The sequence below is a fragment of the Zootermopsis nevadensis genome, unplaced genomic scaffold (assembly GCF_977971745.1).
Source record: "Zootermopsis nevadensis isolate Lab colony 2312 unplaced genomic scaffold, Znev_1.0 Znev_ptg000061l, whole genome shotgun sequence".
Classification (NCBI taxonomy): domain Eukaryota; kingdom Metazoa; phylum Arthropoda; class Insecta; order Blattodea; family Termopsidae; genus Zootermopsis; species Zootermopsis nevadensis.
In genome coordinates, this window is record NW_028259192.1 from 22712194 (window position 1) to 22735733 (window position 23540).

Here is a 23540-nt window from a genome sequence, read left to right on the forward strand (position 1 = left end):
TTGACATCCCAGAGGTTATGTATGCTTCATGGGACTTGAGCGCCTGCTTTTAATTTATTCATATTTTTTTTAAAATGTCATTAACACACATGCAGACTCCTAAGTATTTAGGAGCCAATTTTTGTTGTAATAGTTATAAACATTTTCTAGGCATTCTACTGATGTGAAATTCTTCTGAGAACTTAACTAGTCCCGGGTTCAATTCCCGGTGGTGCTCAAATTTATAACTTGTGCTGGGCAAGGCCGTGGTCTAGGCATCACGGAGTTTTCCTCCGGGGGCTTCCCCGGTTTCTCCGTGGCATCCCAACAATTACTCCGTTCACACACAGAAGAAGGCAATGGCAAACCACTTCTGGATCATCTGCCAAGAACGTATATGAACAGGTCCCAGTCCGAGAAAAGGATGGAAGGATCCTGTTCATATGGACCTGTCGTCAGACAGAACACTACAAATAAAAAATAAAAAAAAACTGAAAATTATTTCATTTTGCTAATCTTCTAAACCTGGTGAACTATAATCATACAGTTACGGCAGTAATTTACAATCAAACATCGTATAACCTCAAGAATAATTACGCAAGAAAGCATGATCACTATTGCTTACATGGATTTATGTGGGATGTGATGTCTAATAATGTTGCAATATCATAAATAGGGATTTTATGGTGCCTCTCAGCATCCATTTGAATGATCAGTTTAAACCATGAAAATACTCGCTCCTGAACCACTGGATTCAAGATACCACAACAGACAACTGCTGCCATGACAGAGAACCACGGCAACTAAGAGGAGCAGTAGTTACGCGAGTAGCGTAGAGATGGCAGAAAGGTATAATCTGAGTTTTTTTTCTTTTATTTTATAACTAAAAATTGACTGTGGAACTTTTCCTTGAGACCCCTTCAGATATTTCAAAACGTCTTGATATAAAAACAATTTGTACTTTGAAACGAAATGACATCGATGATGAAATGAGGACAAGATTAAATTTAGAAATGCTTATTATTCAATTTTAATCTCGTGATTTCATCCAATTTCCAGAACATTATATTGGGGACAAAACATAATATAAACAAAAGTGCTTGAAAACACTTTAAAAACCATCAACTTCGTGACTTATACTGATCAACTACAGAATTTGGGTAGATAAGCGTAACAGAAAACGACCACTTGGAAGACCGAGAAGGAAATGGGAGAATATTATTAATTTTTGCCTTCGGGTCGTGTTACCAACATCGTACAACACGACTTCCCTGGTACTTAATGTGCGAAGAATATGTATAATGTTGCTATAAAATTATTACACATTAGAATGTAATCCAAAATTGAATGGTAATGAAATGGTACTGGGGAAGGTTTCACCTCGAGTTCTTCGGGGTTTTCCCCCCACTAATCATCACTCCAACTTTGCTCCAATCTCAACTATCACCGCCCCACGCAATGTGCGACAGCCCTGACCAAGCAGCGCATTATCATACCCCCGGTCTTACGTTAAAGGCTTCATCTCCAGCCTGACACCTGGCTGGTCTCTGTGTCAAGGTAGTTTAAAGTATCTTCTTATCATTTTGAGAAGCCGAAGCGTAGTTAATATATAATTTCTGCATCCACGCCTGCAGCATACTACTGACCCGCCGCACAGATGTGGTGGAGAAGTTGCCGGCCAAGCACGGCGTTCTAATTTGTCCATCAAATCCGCCGTAGAGCGTAGATAAAATTAGTCCCCTCAGCGAACAACTTGATTTCGTAACCTCAAAATGCCTGTATGAAATTTAATCATCATCGTCGTCGTCAGGGATTAGGCAATAATGCCTGTTCCGGCTACAAATTGATCTTTCCATCTTCTTCGTGGTCGAACCCGATCTCTTTTTCCGCTAGGTTTGTAACTAACGCAGCCTTAGGAAATGAAATTCAAGCCTCACAATAAATATATAACTTTACTCCATAAGAAAAATGTGTTAATCTTTCTCGAAAATTTCGTCTGGTGTCTGGTGTACACTGACCGACGTTTCAGAGAGGCTTCCTCCCTCCAGCACCAGAGCTGTGACAGTATCAGTCGGCATCTACAAGGCGCAACATCCCAGAAGACAGGACCCTGATAATGGAGGTAGTGCTATCCTCCGAAACGTCGATTATTATCTATGAGACTACATCGTAAAAAGTGCCAGAAGTACCTTCATTCTCGCCGTGACAACCTAAAACATTACCTAGTTTCCAGACATTGTTAGAATTAATTGTTGTCCGCCTAAGGTGATTAAACACTCCGTTAACGAATAATCATGATAATGCTACTTATGAGTCACTCTGCAATTTTATGGGAAATTATTTGAAAATAACTGCCCAATCCAGAGGGAGACAAAAATTCCAACCTTAGTGTAAACCAAACCCCAGTCTTTCAGACCCCAGGCGATCAGGTCCCTTTGTTTGAAAGGATTTCCACATTGTCAGGAGGTAAATTTATTTTAATACGTACTTTACTCAGAAAATAAACAAAAACAGGTAACAAGCGAAGACTTAATTGCTCTAAGACTCTGTTAAAAGCTTCAATTCATAAACAGGAGGAGAAGGTTTCAAAGTATAATAATTATAAATTTACAGAAACTACAAATATATTGTGTAAAATCACCAGTTCACACGACAGACAGGCGGGAGCCAACAGTGCAGTGCACACCCTGATGCCATCAGCGATAATGCCACAAGCCTACAACATTACCTATCCTATCATGCTTCGATTTCCGTTAACAGTTGACAATTTGATTTATGGATAGGATTATTAGGCCGTCAAACAATGAATCTGATTTGTCCTCAGCTCTGTTCTGAGCCACTTGCATCCGGTCCAGACCTTGACCGACTCTTTAACATTCATTTTAATATTATCTTACAATCTACTCGAACCTAAACGGTTTTCCGATCAAAATAATGTATGCCTTTTTCCTAAATGTCTTCTGGGTTGCTGCTGGTATAATTTCACCCATACTAGTGGGATTTGTACGCAGACACGATGTTTCGGAGTAACACGCTGCCTCCATTTTCAGGTCTACATTCACACAACTCTGCAACCCAGAAGGCCAACATCGACAGTTATTCGTAATGTCGTGGTTTATTCCATCAACCAATATTGCTGGTGATATGGGGGTTGTTACGATGGGCCGGACATGTTGAAGGCAAGAAATACATACAGAATTGTGGCTGGTCCAGGATTATATCCAGTGACGGCCTTTGGTTTCTTCGGTCGCTTCATGAGACTGATTAGAATAGTCGAAGGTGTTGGTAAACAAAGTGCAGATGAAGAATTTTCGACATAGAAACAGAAGTTAAAAAACTATGAAGAAAATGAATAATGAGATCCATAATTTGCAGTTTTGAAGTCAAGAACAATGAGATAAACAGAGCATAGGGGAAGTAATAAATGCTCAAAAATACTGGTCAGGAATCCTGAAGGTAAGAGGCCATTTTATTATTATTAAGTGTTCTGTCTTACGACAGGTCCATTGCTCTGCCCAAAAAGAGGTCTCCAGTTGTCCCTATTCTCGGCTTCTCGCTTTAATTCCTGGAACGTCATCTTCTTTCCTTGTTTAAGGTCGTCGGTTAGCTGTATCAATCTTCTTCCCAGTCCTCGCTTTCCTTCAACCTGGCCTTCGATGATATCACTCACTAATCCATTCCTTCTCATAATATGTCCCAGCCAGTTAGCTTTCCTTCGTGTAATCTTTGCTCGTTGACTCTCCTCAATACTTCTTCGTTGGTCACTCGATCCGTCCACCTGATCTTCTCTATTCTTCTCCAACACCACATTTCGAAACTCTCCAGGTATTTCTGTTCCTTCTTCCTGAGTGTCCAAGTCTCTGCTCCATACGTAACACTTCACTAGTTTCTCCTTCATCTCCAAGCCCAACTTGCTAGTGAGAAGTATCCTCTTCTTGACGAAAGCTGCCTTGGCCACGGCTATCCTTGCTTTTACTTAGGAGACCTAAATGTAGATGTGAAAATATAAAAATGTACCGGTGTCTGGAGGACAGGATTCAGAGGCGGGATTTTTATTAAGACCGTAAAGAATCTTTGGTTTCCATAAACGACGGGGAATTTCTTGATCAACCAATCAACCACAAAGCCGTGAAGGAGTTCGACGCGGTCAGTCACTTGGACACACGCACAGAGCGCGGAATTCATGAAATGTGACAATACACGAGAGACGACTTTGCACTTGAGTAGCTTATAAAAAGACAACAGGGATTTCCGTATGAAATGAAGACATGTGAACATCTAGATAAGACCCAGACGGTCACAAGCCGTTAGCGGTAAAAGGACGCCAACCGTTGCAACATATGTATCCCAATCTTTTTCTTTCTTTCTTTTGCATAAAACTGTATCAGTCAGCTGGACAACAATTTCTCTCATTGTTCCGGGCTGCTACCTGGACACTGCCCCATGCAACTCTCGATTCCGCGCATGAACGACTCAAGTCTCCTGACGAAGATGAACTGGGATGTAAGACTTGAGGTTCTCACAGCGGTGAGTATGAAGATATCCGTCTTCTGGGTTATTGCGCTGTGTAGTCTGGTCGATGTTAACCAACGTTTCAGAGGTCATACTGCCTCCGTCATCAGGGCGATGAATCGGCAGTATGACCTCTGAAACGTTGGTTAACATCGACCAGACTACACAGCGCAACAACCCAGAAGACGGTTATCTTCATGAACTGGGATGTTGTTCCGTACAGTTCTATAGACCTTTACCGACGTTTCAGATGTGCTTAGAGCCTCCATCATCGGGGCGAGACTAATCACAGCGGAAGAACGATCATTTTATATCCACGGGAACTCTGACTCGCAGTGGCTATGAGCATGTTTGCATGACAGAACTTTACCAAACGTCTTTATCTGGTAGTTCTAGAGAAAAATTCTTGTAGTAATGATCTGCATTCAGAACTGACAGATCCTCAGATTCTGTTTGCTGGACTCAACTAAGTCGGTACAGAGACAAGTAGCGGGCTCATGTGAGCATTATCTTAAGCTTCAATAAGCAATGAAATTCTTGACTAGCTTAGCGACTATAAGCTTCTTACGGGCTCCGATCAAGGCTGTTGGTTATTTACATAGAACCTCAGGTTATATAACAACTTTATCATCCACAATCGTCCAGGAAAAGTTTGAAAGGAATGGCACGTTACCTGGTTACCTACTTACTCCCTCGTTTCCATGACTACTGTAATTAATGCGCTGACAGACAGACAGATGTTGGAAATACAAGGCAGGATACACTGCACAGTCAAAACACATTGTTCCTTAGCACTTAATTAAATAATAGCCAAAAAAAAATATACTGCAAAACTATGAGCAGTTAAAATAAAGTTTATAAAATATTACTTTCAGCTATTTATTTTGTTTTCTATATTCAATTTTCATTAATAGTATTGAAACCTTTACTTCACAGTCCATATACACAACATTGGCATCACTACGAAATACAATCATATTAGTGACTTGTGACACAACAACGGATGAAGACACAATATGAAGGATGAGAAAATGATAAGAAAAATGAAAACTAAAAATCATTAAAATCAGTAATTCACTTAAAAAGTTTATAACATAACACCTGACGACGGCTACATATAGCCGAAACATGTCGTAAATGTTCCACATGTAAATCGAGTACTCGATACGGAACGTAAAATGATATTTTAATCTTTTAATTATCTTATATTGTGATTGACGGCCAATTTTAATATATTTTTAATACTATTTAAAGTTTATAAAACTCAATCGAGAGCAGTGCTAAGTAGAGGCAACTTTCAGTGTAGATTCTAACATCAAATTTAATCGTAACGAGTTGACTTGTTTTGAAAATCACGTCTTGTACGATTTAGTTATGTTTACACTAGCCAAATATTTGATCGAATAATGGGATAGGTTAATAATAAAAGATCTGAAGATCGATTTCTTCTGGGTTGTAGCGCCTTGTAGTGTGCTAGACGTTTAGCAAATGTTTCGGAGGTCCTTGCTGCCTTCATCATACAGGGCGATCAACCCAGAAGACAGCCATGTTCGGACTCACCGCCGCGAAAACGAAAAATCCTACTTAATAAAAGATTACTTAACATAATAATACATTTGATAAGAGGTTTCGACGGAGGTGGGCCGTGTGGACTTGGCAGAAGTTTAATAAAATTACGGAGCATCACTGGTGATAGGGGCGAAATATTTCTTGGGAACCTTAGGAAACCACTGGCAAAGCCAGACGCCGTCACAACACAGGAAACAATAGTCTAGGCGTAGTAATAGAAGTACATCCCTAACAAAAGGCCTGTCTATTTCAAGACATACCACATTCTAGTATAAATGGAATACAAAGTTTTAAAAGTCGGACTAGTGAGCAATTTACATATTTAGGCTACAAAACTTCATGTGAAGGACAGAGACTGAGCTATAAGAAATTATTTTAATAACTTCAAATTTTAGTAGACAACACTATGAGCTCTGATTTGTGTCATATAAAAGTAGCTTCAGTGACTCCGTATAAAATATTTTCCGTTCTTACTACGGCAGTGAAATTTTAACAAGACGACGTTGCACTGAATAAATCTTCTCACCCACAAGAAAAACGAAGACTTTTTCGAACAAGACAAAATTGAATTTTCAAAGAAAAACTTACAAGCATTTCAAAATAATTGGTCTCATACATATCCGCGGAATGTAAGATTTACTGACTCCAAGGATCAGAGCCCCTGAGAAGCTGATGCACATTCATTCAGCCAGTGAATAAATTCCGACCTTTAGAAAGCTTAACGTTCATTGCCGCGTTGACAACAGCCCGTCTGTGAAACCTATCAGAATCAGATTAATCCAGTCCAAACCCTATCAATTACAGTGGAGACCTCTAACGCCCGACGTTTCGCTGACGTAAACCGCCATTGGAATCGATTCTAGGGCAGCTGAATCCAATCCACACAAGCATGGCATGTTATCTTTCGAAACGTTCGTCTAAACAATGCTACGCCGATTTATCACGTTACGGCGTCGTCCGACGGCGGACAGAAGCACGTGCGTCTGTCTCGCACGCAACTCGAATGATGTACTTCCGGTTTCGGCTCAGATGACATCTTGCGCGCACCTTCACATTGTTCAATTTACTATGTAAGTGCCGGCGAGACCGACAAAAAAACATACAAATTTCGTGACCCCACGTATACAACAGTAAACCTGTTTAAATTTTAAATTTCGGAATGAGGAACTGTACACAGGTCAGAAGGTCATTTCGTGTGCCCCCCTCCCCCCGCAGCTCAATTGACCATTGTCCCCTGGGAGGGTTGTTACAACCCCTTTAATAATAATAAAAATATCACATAAAAGGAATGAAACCCATCACCTTTTGAAATAAGAACACTTTACATGCGTGTTTTTTGTAGACCCGAGTTCATTCAAACCCCATTAGAAGCTGCCTCCACTTCCTGACGGCCGTGTCCAGACCCTAGGGCTTCCGAATGACCAGCGTGTGACCTTTCCTCGCGTGCCCTGCTGCTATAACAAGCGTTTGATAGAGATGTGAGTGACCAATGTCCACTGCTAATCCCTTCCTTAATCACATCCTTACCGGTCCGTACCCGTCAGGCCACGCTTTGGGATAATACCGGCATGTCACATGACACTTGACGATAAGCGTCACGTGTTGCCTCGGCGAAAAAAGATTAACACCCCGACTCATTCTTTCGCGTAAGGGAAGTATTTAAAACAAATGTTTCCATTAACAAGATACTATTTAACACTTTAAAACGCAAAGCTCGTGTAAACATATTTAAGAATTCGGCCCGTACCGCGAAGAAAACACCACACTTCACCATTACAAAGATCAAGTGGTTAACGCTGTTTAAGGAAATAATGGACATTTATTCTGATAATTAACCATTTGAAGCCGAAGCTCGTCTAAGTAACATTTAATATAATTTCAGTCCGTACCGCGAAGAAAACACCACACTTCACCATTACAAAGATCAAGTGGTTAACGCTGTTTAAGGAAATAATGGACATTTATTCTGATAATTAACCATTTGAAGCCGAAGCTCGTCTAAGTAACATTTAATATAATTTCAGTCCGTACCGCGAAGAAAACACCACACTTCACCATTACAAAGATCAAGTGGTTAACGCTGTTTAAGGAAATAATGGACATTTATTCTGATAATTAACCATTTGAAGCCGAAGCTCGTCTAAGTAACATTTAATATAATTTCAGTCAGTACCGCGAAGAAAACACCACACTTCACCATTACAAAGATCAAGTGGTTAACGCTGTTTAAGGAAATAATCGATGTTTAGACCGAGAATTACAATAAACTCATAAATACTGTGGGTAAAATGCATACTTGTTTTATGTTAAAGTAGTGAGACGTAGTTACCGCTTGGTTACAAAAGGTTAAAAATTTACTTCCTATTAAATTATATGTATAATAATTAGACATACGACGAAGTGAGATGATACGTAATGGCCGAAATAACTATGAATGGGGTAGAAGAACACGGCCACCGGACGTCTCTCATCGTCACAAAAGAATTCTGTACCAATAAATTTCGTCTCTCCCAATTCCGATACTTTTGTAAAGGTTTTGGTAATACCACACCTTCAATGAAGACAACTAAAAACCTAAGCTAACCACTCAGAGGGAAGGAACACACTTGTTGACCGTCCACTTCTGATTCAATATATTCGCAACTACAATGAAAATCCGAAGGCAGTTTCTTCCACGTACGACCTGAACATAAGAACGATATAACATACTAACTGAACAGTCTTTCCGAACCTAATAGTACATTAAGCTAGACATGAAATCTCCTACACCCCTGTCTATAAAACCCGAAGGTTCATTACCGTGTTCCCAAAACCCATTCATGTTCCTATCCAACGCCAGAAAAATATATAAAGAAAATGAAATGGTGACAATTATAGTGACGGTTGTTTCCTGCGATGTTGGGCCGTAGGGTCTGCAAATTTCAGAGAAACTACTCCCTACAGTATCAGAGAGATTACACCTGATGATGGTACCAGTAACGTCAGTCAGTATTTATCAGACTACACGGCGTAATATCCCGAACTGTGTCTTCAAAATTTGATACTTTCTCCCCTGGTCAATAAATCACTTCGATTTTATGGAAACCCTGTGATCACTAATATGTCCCATTGCATATAATTGTACTACGCACTATGCTATAACAAACGTGCAAATATTACACTGCGGTGTGCATGAAATAAACCTTCCAGGCTCTTCAACAAAACCCGAGCAAAATAATACCACCAGCAGGTCCACTGGGCATACGTCGTAAATGCCGTTATATAACCAACATCTTTCTTTGTCTTTCTTTATGAGCACTAAATTTTCAGATTTAATTGGTGCTAGTTTCATCGAAAATGTTCTTCTACTCAGAAAGAAAATCATACCTAAATCACTTTCCTTCCATCGTGCTGTGCAATGATTAACCACGTCTAAATAATATTTAAGAAATCAGAACGTACCGCGAAGAAAACACAAAACTTCACCATTACAAAGATCGACTGGTTAACGCTGTTTAAGGAAATAATCTCCTATTTTCATCTGAGAATCATACGAAACACATAAATACACTCTGTGGATGAAACACAGAGTTACTTAGTCTTACAGGAAACGGTACATATAGTTACCATGGGGTTTAAAAGTTAACTGTAACTTCCTTTTCAAGTATTACAGAAAACGAATGGCCGAAGGAAGTGGCTAAGATAACTGCTTTGTAGATGTGGACACCAAGTTCTAAGCGCGAAAATCTGGCAATGTGGCAAAGGGGGTTGTTGTTTGTTTCAAAAAAAAAAAAAAAAAAAGGTCCAGCATGGGGTGGGGTACAGTTTTCTAAGGGTTGATGTGATGGTGGGGGAAGGTGAAGGTTATTCTACCTGCTCTTCTTGGGGTGAGCGTACATACTGAGGGACGCGGCTTTCTGACGGCCGCCGGGCCTTCTGGTAAGCATTGTAAGGTGGTCCGAATCGCTGAACAATCGCCACATTTCTTAAACATCCGGTAATCCAAATAGCGAACAGTTCTATATATAAATTGTATCAGCATCTCCAGGGTCCTCCATGTTGCTCGTCAGTAAAGATGTTCTCTCTGATTTTATGGAGACAGAAGTTTTATTATCGGCAATGGTCCCTACCCTCAAGTTCCCCTTCGGCACTAATTCTCGTCTGCATCTACGTACCTTAATTTGAGATTCGACGTTTTCACTGCTCTAAAGACATCGACAATTGTCTTACTGGTTACAACACAGTGTGATCTTGCAGATAGATACCAAAGTTTCGGAGGAACATACTAAAGATGGAGGCAGTATGTTCCATTGAAACGCTGCACGAATTTTTCCTAGAGACGAACACAATCATTTTCCTTCAAGCGGTATCTTCCCCTTTATGCATCTTATATGAAGCAAACATCTGATAACGCTAATAATATAATGTCTCGCTTTTATTAGTTCATTTCTTGTATGGATAAACGGGCAGGGTTTTTCAATAACATTCAACTGATTGGAACAATCAAACAGACACTTGGAAGCTTTATGACTGCTATGTCCATAAAGATCATTATATTTTCAGACACAATCTTTGCCCATTTGTTGGGAGTAATAAAACCTTTTTTTCAGCAATGTTAAATTCACTTTAATATTATATTTCCTCGTGGGTCACCGACCACCATTATCCAAATCAGAAACAAAGTAAGAAATTCATCTAAACAAATGACTTCCTTCGTGAGTAGACTGAAAACATTCTGGACACGCAAATGATAAAATTGCAAACGGAAACAAATCTGTCGTTTTCACGAAAATGCCAAAGTGTTATCAGGCACTTTCACGTGTCCCACGCCGAGACTCGATCGCGGATAGGCAGGTGAAGCCATTCAGCCTACCCCTCCTAACACCCATAACGATCGTTACACACCCTACAAAGAAGCACCCCTTCCTGTTCAAGAAGAGTGTCACACGGACGTACCATGTTCCTCGACGAAGCCGTGTCTGCAAAACCCCCCCTTCGACCCCCTTCTAACAGTGAACAACAACAAATATTTTGAGGGAAGCCAACTTTTATCTTCAAAATAAAAAAATAAGAAACTGTCAGCGTTATTCTTGTGGGTTGCAACAACGGTTGGTGGACTTGAAGTTAGACGCCGTTTCTGTCAGCACTGAAGATGGAGGCAGTAGGTAATATTTCATAATGCATTTTGGTTTGGGGCGCCATGTTGTCTGGCATAATTAAACCAACGTTTGGGAGAGCGATCCCCTCAGACTGACAAATATTATTTCATAAAGAATGCAAATGTTTATCTAATTTTATCTGGTATTCGGATCTACACGTTTAGGAAGTTTTCAGAACAATGCTTCGCGTATTACTTTCATGATAATTAAACCAATGAAGGTAAGAATGGGCATGTAGCAGGCATGGGAGAGATGAGAGATAGATAAAAATGTTTTGGTCTTAAAATCTGAATGAAAGTAGCTATTTGGGTAGGACTAAAGTATATCGCTTCCCTTGAAATCTGCCTCTGACGCCACACAAAGTTGAGTGGCCCTTCGACGCAGTGGCGAGTTGAGATACAAGCTCACAGCAGCCTTCATCACTGGCAACGTTTCTTTCCAGAATTGCCAAAGCCGAGGATTCAAAGTCCCTTAACGGTGTCCTCTCAAACGCCTTCATTCTGAAGAAGTTGCTGAATACAGTGAAGTCGAAACCAATGAAGCTTTTACTCTAATTACTGTTTGTGAGGATGATACACGTTCTTACCCTGCTTTCAGCAACGTACGTACCCAGAATTTATACTTCCTTTACTTATTACAAAATACCAATAAGAGACATAAATGTACGATATAATGAAATAACACAAAAGAAAGTAAGATTTGAGGTTCTCACGGCCGTGAGTACGATGATGGCTGTCTTCTGGGTTGTAGCGCAGCAAGGACCTCTGAAACGTCGATAAACTTCTGCCACTCTACAAGATCAGTACGAAGATGTCTGTCTTCTGCGAAGTTGCACCGTCTAGTCTCGTGAAAACTGACAGAAGTTTCAGAGGGGCTTCTTATAACGTCATCGACCTGATGATGCAAGCAGTACGCACCTCTGAAACGTCGGTCGGTCTATTTCTACCAGAGACCAGACGGCGCAACATCCTAAGAACACAATCAATTTCACACTCGCCGCCTTGAGAACCTGATATCTCACTCAGTATAATCAATATCAAGCATCATGGACGAAATCATGCTACAGGAAACAGCTGGGGGTGGGGGTATAATGCGATGTTTCGTTGTTTTACCCACCGGAAGAATAAACAGCAAGTGCAGAAGACGAAGGAATGTAAAATACCAATTACCTTCGATATTAGATAAGTTATTATAGGAAACAATAAGTTAGGAAATATATGCACCCCGCAAAAGAAAAATCCATTTGTTTGATTACACCGAAAACAGCAATCTTTTCTGTAACTTTTGTTCCAAACACTTTTACATGTGTAGATACATTAATTGCTTAAGGATTTTCGACCCAGACACATTCACGCCTTCGGGAATAATTACCATTACTGTCGATTATAATAAAACTTTTAATGCATCTGATAATTTTAATATAACTCCCGAACATAACATTTCCAGGCTATCGAGGTCTCGATTTGTTACATGCACAAGACAGAAACAAAGAAAATGACTGGTGCAATTAGGCTACTTTACAAGTGATATTATTAAAAAAAAGCGTCAATGTAGATACGTCTTCAGGGCTGAAGATGTATGCAGTACGTTCCTCTGAATCTCTGGCACACAGCGGAAACACTACACGGAACACGAAGGCAGTAGACCGCCATTAAAATTAAAATCATCGTGAAAGGCTCATTTCCTTACAAAAATTATGAATTTCATTTATACACATAATATGCGAGAGAGTACGTAAGTCAATATTACAAGAAATTGACCAAGCTCAATGCTGAAGGGGTGTGAGGGAGTGGAGATATTTTTAACATGGGGAGCAGATGAGGGCAATAAACCTCAGGTATCTACTGCACCAGCACGAAGGCCAGCCTATACGCGATAGACGTTTCGCCATAGTCATCGTATATTTATTTCAGTTTGTGATCCTTCGAACTGAACAAAGCTGTTAGAAATGTAACTTCTTTTATCTTAAAGGAATCCCGAAGGCACTTACAAAATCCTTGAATTTCCTACCCTTAATTCAGGTGTCACATGAAACATTTCCCGCAGTTCTCCCCTGCGCCGTCAAGACCACATAAAACCGCGGCTTTCCGTCTTCATCCTTTGATAATACTCCGGTATTTCCTCAAACGCGGATCTTGTCATGTCCAGAATGCAACTTCAATGTTTGCCGAAACGTCGGAAAGCTATGATACGATGCCGACAAACTTTTGTCATTTCCCATAGGACAGCCATCACTTGAAGTTCCTCGATTTACAATCTTCTGCAGTCTCCTGCTACTTCCTGCCCGCCCAGGTCGTCATGAACTTCTTGAGCGACAACCAGAAAAACTTTCGGCTCAGAATTTAAATCTGTTCCTGTGAAACGATTCGTGGCTCCTGTAAGTGACTACAACAGGTTTCAGTGAAACACAGGATTCCATTTAGACCGGAAAGGCCCACATTTCCTTTTAATAACCGACCAGAACTTCCCTCCATCATCCACTATTGCGTTACACTTTTACACGGCCTGTTCATAACGACGCGTCACCAGCGTATTCATTGCCTTGCAGCTCAGTGCTACACTCTTTCTAGTTCAATGGACGCTACTCAGTCAGTGGTAAGCGTGTTCGATCGTCGGCCTATTTAAAGGTGCCTTCAGCCAAGGCACCAAGACCCGGTGGAGCTATACCTCCACCCTCATACGTCTTCACAGACAAACGTGTGTTTAAATCTGGAGATACTGATTAAAAAAAAAAACAAAGAACTCTTACCGTAACAACTGGGAATCTGGTCGAGATTTAAACGCGGTGTACGAGTCGAAAGACACACAGCTACACCACTAAAAATAACTCGTATCAGATAAATATGCTAACTGTAATATTATTATATTAAATTATATTCTTATTTCAATGATTATTAGGATGATCAAATGAAAGGAGATGAGTGAGCCATCTAGAGAGGATGAGGGACACTTATCCGTACAAAATTCTGGCTGTAAAGCACGAAGACCACTAGGAAGATTTAGGAATACATAAAAATGTATGTAAAAATTGGGTGGGAAAGTATGGATTGGATTCATCTAGCTCAGGATCGCGACTGATGGCGGGTCCTTGTGAACAGTGATGAACGTTCGGATTCTATTCAATATAGGAAACATATTGACCAGTTGAGCGACTATCAGGTTTTCATGAATCTGGTCTCCGTGAGAGGTAAGTTTTAAAAGGACATGACAACGAGCGATGATAATGTAAGGATTTTAAGGGGGGAGGGGGGGTGCTGGCCACAGTTTCAATGGTTGGGTTGCGAAACCAAGATCTTCCTTCCGGAGGGGCTGCTGGAACACAAGGAAGTGAAGACGTGCTTGGTGAAATTTGGCAACCTCTGATGTTTGAAAACGCTTCGTGGAAGCGATTAACTGTAGTAAAGGCACCAAGCAACAGCGGGCCATCCATCCATCCCCTACGTATCACACACCACCACCAGGCAGATCCAGTTGCTCCACGGGGTGCTATGGCATCAGAAAGAGCCAAGGATGCGCCCAACATCCACTCCACTGTTCCTACAGTCGCCAGCAGCGAACCACTTGCTATTACAAAACTATGACTGATTAATGATATGAGATATTCAGCCTTCTTTCGGACGAAGAAGGCGGTAGGTTCATCCACAACCCTGAAGACAACAGAGTCTTTGGCACCGACACGAAACTGCGCGTATCTCAGGGCAGAGGAACAGATAATAAAGTCTGTCTGTCTTGGGTTGTAGCACCGTGTAACAGGGTAGATATCTCCGTAATGGGAAGACATTAAACACCTCTGAAACGTCGGCCAATACCAGACTACAGCCATTTTCCAGATGAGGTTAATTACTATCTCCACTATTAGGGGTGATGAAAAATGCAGTAAGCTCCTCTGAAACGTCGATCAATATCTACCAAAATTTACATAATGCCGAAAACTGGAAGAAACTCAAATCTCACTCAGAAGCGAATTTTATAAAAACAGAGAGAGACAGGCGAAAGAAAGTAAACCAATCTCCGAAACGTCGCTCAGTAGCTACATGCATATACAAAGTGAACGATATCTACTTGAAAATTAAAGTGGGACCAGAAAAAGGCAGTGGTGACGTAGAATGGCGACTGAGAACCGGAAGTTACGGAAATGACGTGTATACATACATACACCCTTAATGCGTTTTCCTTGTAACTACACAATAGTTTTATAACCAGCCAAAACATACAACGTCCAAAGAAATTATTTCTACAAGCGATACAGCAATTACTACCAACATTTTTCAGTTCGTGGGATGGCGATATTAGAAAGACCGATATGAGACTTGAGTATTTTCACGGCGATAATCTCCCTGATGATGGAGACAGCAAGGGCCTTCGAAACTTCTGTAAACTTCTACCAGACTACACGGCGCAACAACCCAGTTCTTTATCAATAAAATCTTCTCGGGCAATCAGCCGCGTTAAATGGTTACCGTAGTAAACCGACGTTTCGGGAACAGAGTTTGTTCGCGGCTGATTTCCCGAGAAGATTTTATTGATTGTACTCGCCGCGAAAGTCTCAAATGCTAAACCCAGTTGTTAGTTTAACCGAAATTCGTTCAAGGACGCAAGGCCCGAGACTTACCTCCCTGAGAGGGAACATCAGACAAGGGCTTGAACAAAATTGAATGATGCGATCATTTCGAGGAAGGGGTCACACGAATGGATAAAGTACGTTAAGGTAGAGTGTGATTTACCGTATATGAAGCTGTCACAAGGAACCGTTCTTACCCCCAGCGCGATGCAAAACACTGAATACAACACACAATCGCCTTCAGTGATCTGCATGGATTGTGAGACGCCCTAAAACCCCACGGTTCGGTGTCTTTCTTTTAAAAAAAAGGTCATAGTTATTCATTTGGTCAAGAAACTCTCTGATTTTCAACAACCCTACGTACGTATCATCACCGGTTCACAAAAGCCTTCTCACAGTCAGACTGAATTCTAAGCCAATTCAGCTCAGTTCACCCCTTCGCCTTCCGTCTCTCAGATCAACCGTGATACTGCCTTACGGGCTTCAACGCTGATAACAACGTTCTGGAGGAACATACCGGGTTTATCTTCTGTGAGTCCAGACGGCATTACAACCCAAAAGACCAACATCTACACGTTTTTCACCGCGATAACATCAAATCCCAATTACAAATAATTTTGATATTATTCTCCCATCGTTAATTGGTACAGACGGCTACTTCGGTGAGAGAGATATTCCAACTGAGTTTTGCCAAAGACGCCGGTACGCGTGGTTGTAGTGCTGCTTCGTGTTCAAGAGGTTCTGTGTTCGACGCTTTCCTAGGACGTCGGCAATCCTGACTCGGGTGTGTCGTGGCTTTACTCAGTCATTCCTAACAAAGGATACGATATTATTAAAAAGTAGTATGAGCCATGAACGTTAACGGGAATGAAGCTTCATTGTGTCGATGCTATTTACTGTGGCATTAGCATTGCAAATCGTACTGTGAGGAAAACGAGTACGGTTTCTATACAAGATGAATTAAATGTGAAAACCCGTATCCGTTAGGAGGCAGCACAGATCGAACGGAAAAAGAAGACGGGACCCCGAACGGAATACAAATGACAGTCATTGCCATCGGATATACCCAATCAGAATCTAATGGCGGCCAGACCCTAAGGTAATAGAGACCTTCTTTACAAGCTAGCAGTCGCTCAACACTGAAGAATTTAACATCTTTTTATGAAACCCGAAGGTTCATTACAGTATCTACAAAACCCAGACACTGATCCATATCCTGAGCCAGTTGAGTCCATTCTACACCCTCCAACCTTACTTCTTCAGACAGATTTTAATAGGATCTTCCTATCTACACCTAGGTCTTTCAAGTGGTGTTTTCCTTCACGTATTTATATTTGAAGATTTCTAGGTTGTTACGCTGTGTAGTATGGCAGATGTTTACCAACGTTTCAGAGGTCATACTGCCTCCGTCATCAGGGCGATGAGTATGAAGATTTCTGTCTTCTGGGTTGTTGCGCTGTGTAGTCTGGTCGATGTTAACCAACGTTTCAGAGGTCATACTGCCTCCGTCATCAGGGCGATGAGTATGAAGATTTCTGTCTTCTGGGTTGTTGCGCTGTGTAGTCTGGTCGATGTTAACCAACGTTTCAGAGGTCATACTGCCTCCGTCATCAGGGCGATGAGTATGAAGATTTCTGTCTTCTGGGTTGTTGCGCTGTGTAGTCTGGTCGATGTTAACCAACGTTTAAGAGGTCATACTGCCTCCATCATCAGGACGATGAGTATGAAGATTTCTGTCTTCTGGGTTGTTGCGCTGTGTAGTCTGGTCGATGTTAACCAACGTTTAAGAGGTCATACTGCCTCCATCATCAGGACGATGAGTATGAAGATTTCTGTCTTCTGGGTTGTTGCGCTGTGTAGTCTGGTCGATGTTAACCAACGTTTAAGAGGTCATACTGCCTCCATCATCAGGACGATGAGTATGAAGATTTCTGTCTTCTGGGTTGTTGCGCTGTGTAGTCTGGTCGATGTTAACCAACGTTTCAGAGGTCATACTGCCTCCGTCATCGTCCTGATGACGGAGGCAGTATAACCTCTGAAACGTTGGTTAACATCGACCAGACTATACAGAGCAACAACCTAGAAGACAGAAATCTTCATACTCGCCGCTGTGAAAACCTCAAATCTTACATATTTATATCTGGATTAAAAAACAGTTCGAACTAATAATTTTCAGTCCAAAGTTTAAGGCCCCAAAGATCCTCATAGGTTTCAAATACATGTTCAAAGGCCTATCTACTTGGTCCTATATCATTTAAAGCCCCATCTGCGAACCGATTCTATTAAATGAAGACACACTTTAAACGCACACTGCTGATGGAATAATTACTAAAACGACAGAAAGTTTTCTGTTAAAATAACGCTATGAGATCCGCCAACAAGAGTTTTGATCTGCAACAAACGAACACCAGGGCCAGCGAGGCGAGCAAAATTTCTTAAGGACACCCAAGAAGGACGCCTCTTTCTTCCTTATTCCCCATGCCTTTCGTTTGGGTAGCAAAATTTCCTTTTAAATTTAAATTCGGCTGATACGTCCCCCTCGCGGAGTGCCTGAGGAGAGAGAGCAGTTCCCATTCCTGAAGCTCGCGGGCACAACGGATATTCCCGCGGACTCTGACCACTTCATCCCTTTGCCGCCGAAGGGTTGTCGCTACCCCCATTGTGTTCGATTTGCCCGTATTTAAATGTGTAACAGGTAGAAAAGAAACATCGCGTCTCAATGCAACAACGACCTATACCCATATTACAATCAGATTGACGGTTAAGAGACTTAATGCTGGGAGGAACGGGGTTCGATCCACCTGACAACATGTGAATCTCCTATTCTTACGTCACAATACAAAATACACTAGCTAGGGCGTTATATACAGAATGAAAATATTAAATGGACCGGATTACGGAATCCTTTGAAAATACGGAAGCATTTTCACGAAAAACAGTGCTTAAACATATGAAAGGCTTCAAAATATTCAAAGCAAATCGTGGAATACTGTACCATACACGGGAGCATTAAAAAAACTTCAGAAAGTGTGCATTTGACATCCCAATTAAATTGAATGCAACCACTTAACATTGGACTAAATTTTAGGTTATGACGTATCTCCAAAAAAAAAAATCGAATTTAAAAATTAAATTTGCCAAGGCACTTCAAAATATCACAAGTACAGTGACTGCAACTCCCGCTTTGTATTCGGAAGATCCCGGGATCGAGTTTCAGTCTAGTGACCGACCATCCTTTTCGTGGTTTTCCAAAGATCCACCAGGCAAATGTCAGGATACTGCCTTAAATCAGGCCACGACCACTTCCTTGTAATTCATTTTATTATTTATTCAGTGTTCTGTCTGACGACAGGTCCATATGAACAGGATCCTTCCATCCTTTTCTCGGACTGGGACCTGTTCATATACATTCTTGGCAGATGATCCAGAAGTGGTTTGCCATTGCCTTCTTCTGTGTGTGAATGGATTAATTGTTGGGATGCCACGGAGAAACCGGGGAAGCCCCCGGAGGGAAACTCCGTGTTGCCTAGACCACGGCCTTGCCCAACAAAAGTTATAAATTCGGGCACCGCCGGGAATCGAACCCGAGATCCCAGGATTACAAGGCCAGCGTTCTAATCGCTAGACCACCTCATCTTATTATTATTTAGTGTTCTGTCTGACGACAGGTCCATATGAACAGGATCCTTCCATCCTTTTCTCGGACTGGGACCTGTTCATATACGTTCTTGGCAGATGATCCAGAAGTGGTTTGCCATTGCCTTCTTCTGTGTGTGAATGGAGTAATTGTTGGGATGCCACGGAGGAAAACTCCGTGTTGCCTAGACCACGGCCTTGCCCAACACAAGTTATAAATTCGAACCCGAGACCCCAGGATTACAAGGCCAGCGTTCTAACCGCTAGACCACCGTGGCGGTAATTGTAATTCATAACCCGCTAATAATTCGTTTATTAGACACGTATTTAAATAAACTACAAATAAACTAATCTCCTTTGCGTTCGAGTTCTTGCCACATTGAATCTGGTGTTGGAGCCCGAAAACCACAGAATCTTTTCCGTTTTTGCTCACTCTCAGCTGTGACCAGCGGGGTTTTTTTTCTTTAAAAAAAGAAAGGTCGTGGGGCTTTGAACTTATGTCTGACAAATCAGACGTAGAGTAAATCTTGAGAAAAAGGTGCAGATAGTGCGTACCGCCAGGAGAAATCCACTGACTCCCATTAGTTTCAAGGAACAGAGTCCTCCTTTTCAAACCGATAGACTGTCAACCAGTCAAAAAATAAATTGCCCTTTAACGCGGACCAAAGGTTCACCGCGAGTGCCCATCATTGGACCAGATAAATATAGCCAACACCCTATTTTTTTATAATTCGTTTTAATAATATCCCCCTAACTATGTCTGTGTCTCCAAAGAGTTCTCTTCCCTTCACTTTTCCGATTAAAATGTTTTAATCGTTTGTGATCCTACCCATACGTGCTACACGTCTCGCCCACCTCATCCTCCCCTATTTGTACACCCCAATAATATCTGTCAAAGATACGAGTGTATGGGGCTTTCCTCAGGACATTTTCTCCAGCTCAGGGAGAAAGGAGTTACACTGACCCATACAGCAGATAAGCCACTGTTGCGCGCAGCCATGCGGCACGCTGTTACCTGGACAACAGAAATTAACTCCGTTTTTCCTCAGCTGTTACTCTTTTCAATTACATTAAAAAAAATCCAGTGCAAAGGGAAACTAATTCAATCATAAAAATTAAAAAAACTGGCTGTTGCAGACGGGAGAACCAGCCCTTGGTCACTCAGGTAGCGTCCCAGGTGTGGGTCAGATGACACGAGGGTACATGTAACATATGCTACTGGCCAGCATGAGTTGCTGCCCTCTTGGCGAGGGTGACAGCAACTTTTCGATTTAATGATCCAATTCCTTGCATAATTTCCACCAGAACAGATTTAGTCTACGTTAAATTAAAAATACATATAACAAAATTTCGCGCAGCAGCCATATTTGTGGAACACGTCTGAGGTTTCCAAGGGGGTAAAGATCAAAATGGTGTCCTCTGCGCTGCAACGTCTTGTGGTCATGTTGGTTGACACCGACAACACAATGTCTCCATAATCAGCACTGCTAACTATTGTAAAAATCCCTGATATGTCTGAAACGTCGGTAAACGTTTAGCAGACTACACGAGCGAAACAGCCATCGTCACATTCGTCGCCGCGAGAATCTCAAATCTCACTTTGCCTGGGATAAATACGAATTACCACAAAGACCCTAAGACAATAAAAGCTGGGATTCGAACCCTATAATACCAGCCGCCACAACGCGACGTCTATTCGACGTGTGGGGGTGGAGAAAATCTGAAGTAAATCCAAGGCAAATGATCCACGAGAGACAATTACAGCCTGGTGACGGTGGATCCTGCAAATGGCAAGCAACCCGCCGATCTCCCAATGCAGAAGACTTCCCAGTTTTGCTCTAAGTTGGCAGACCTGAAGTGCAGGAAACAAACAAGACTCTTAAAAGTTCTTATATGCCTAATGACTTAGGGGACAAAGTACGTTGCTTGGGCAGCCACGAATGCATTCAACGGAATGATCAGAAAATGTACGTACACAAAGAAAAATTCAGTCCAGAAGCGAAAACTAAGGGTGGAATTGTTTGGGAGACATACTGACCAGTTAACGGTTTCCGTGGTGAATACCTTCTTAATGCGTGGGAAAATGGATTTTGTTAAGTGGAAATTCCGCGAATCCCATTAAAGGAAAGAAATATGAACATTTACTATTCTTCTCTTCTAAAACAAATTAAAACAAGATATTATGGAAAATAAAACCACGAACGTGACAACGTTCTGGATTGTGACACTCAGTCCTGATAGATGTAAAGTAATGGTGGATAAATTATGCTCATATAATACGAGTTAACTGCAGTAATGAACCCTTAGTCGGCTTTGACTCTCTGGAGCTGTTACGCCACGAATTTAACTTAATTGAATTTAAATTAATTAATTCAATGAACCCTTTGAAGTCGAAGCTCGTCTAATAACATTTAGACGATCTTTATTTATCGGCTTTTGCTCGTCTAAATAATATATAAGAATTCAGTCCGTACCGCGAAGAAAACACTACACTTCACCATTACAAAGATCGACTGGTTAACGCTGTTTAAGGAGATAATCGCTGTTTACACTGAGAATCATAGTTCGTCTGATTAATATTAAAGAATTCAGACCGTACCGCGAAGAAAACACAACGCCTCACCATTACAAAGATCAACTGGTTAACGCTGTTTAAGGAAATAATCGCTGTTTACACTGAGAATCATAGTTCGTCTGATTAATATTAAAGAATTCAGTCCGTACCGCGAAGAAAACACTACACTTCACCATTACGAAAATCAAGTGGCTAACGCCGTTTAAGGAAATAATCGCTGTTTACTGTGAGAATCATACGAAGCACATGGATACAAAACACATAATTACTGATAGTTAAAGCAAATGGTACATTTAATTATTATTCGGCTGTAAAGGGTTAGTTAATATTTCATGCTAACGTGACACGTCTCATGAGCTTTTCACAGAAATAATATTCAGATCTTCAAGTCTGAGGCATCCGGCTTTCTGCTTTCAGATGGCAAATTCTAATTTAAAACTCCGAAATTATTAGGCCGATGTTTTTCCTCGGAGTTCGACCCCAGTTTTAAATCAGGGTGAGCGATGGCAAGTGGTAGTCGCGTCCAGCGTGAACAAGGTATGTAAGACGTGACGGTGGTCCAGTTGGGGGTGGCAGAGATGTAAGGGTTGGGGGTGAGGTCAGATCAATACAATGCGTGGTGCTGCTAGCGGTCCAGCAGTCCGTCCACGTCTTCCAGAACTGACTGCTCTGATCTGGGAACCTAACCAGGAGCTGCGGTTCTAAACGACCCGTTTAACAACGCACTGCACCGCGAAACACGTGGGAGGCGTCGGGCATGGAAAATTCTGGGGAAACCAGAAAAGTGAAAATAAAACTGGCGATGACTCGATGACCCCAGGGTCAGAATTATTTTCGTTATTCAGAAATTAGTCGCAGGTTTTCAAAACAATGCCAGTTTTTTTGAGTCAATTTCCTAAGTATACCAGGAATACTGTAGTTTAGTAGAAATGTTCCGACGTTTCAGAGCTACTGACTATGATGAAAGGCAGTAATCACTTCGGAAACGTCGGTAAATTTCTACCAGACTACACGTCGTTGTGAGAGCAAGATTTTTCGTTCATAATTACGTCTCTACCTATGATCTTACACGGTTCTAAAGCTTCGTCCCTCTGCACAGGGAAGGGGGCAGCTTAATTGGGGCTTTCACGGCGATGAGTACAATGTTGTTCTGATTCTTAGGGCCGTGCAGACTCACCGGTCGATGTCGACGTTTCAGAGAAGCATACTGTCTCCATCACCAACACTGAAGATGTTGCTAATGTTCTTAGAAACGATATCCAAAGACGAGTCTACACGTCCCTAAGACCCAGAAGATTATATTAAGATGTCTGTTAGCTTTTATGATTACATTTCGACATAACAAAATAATGGAGGAAATTAGATAACAATGAGAGGGTTAATATTTTGTATGCTTTACCTAAGCACTATAAAATTAAGGCGTATAGAGGGCGCGGATACAGAGCTCCACACATTCTTAACCTGACACAAGACAGATATGCACGGCAGACCGAGTGGAGCGGTTAACATTTTTTCTCTCCCTGCCAGGAGTCGAACCACAGTCCAGCTCGCATGTATCAGACCACTTTTG

The 23540-nt window shown here is 41.5% G+C and overlaps 1 protein-coding gene across 1 annotated transcript in view; it reads right to left on the reverse strand.

Annotated features, from left to right (window-relative positions):
- Window positions 1-23540, reverse strand: part of pcm (5'-3' exoribonuclease pacman) — a 143357-nt gene that overhangs the window by 87622 nt on the left and 32195 nt on the right. The window lies entirely within an intron of this gene.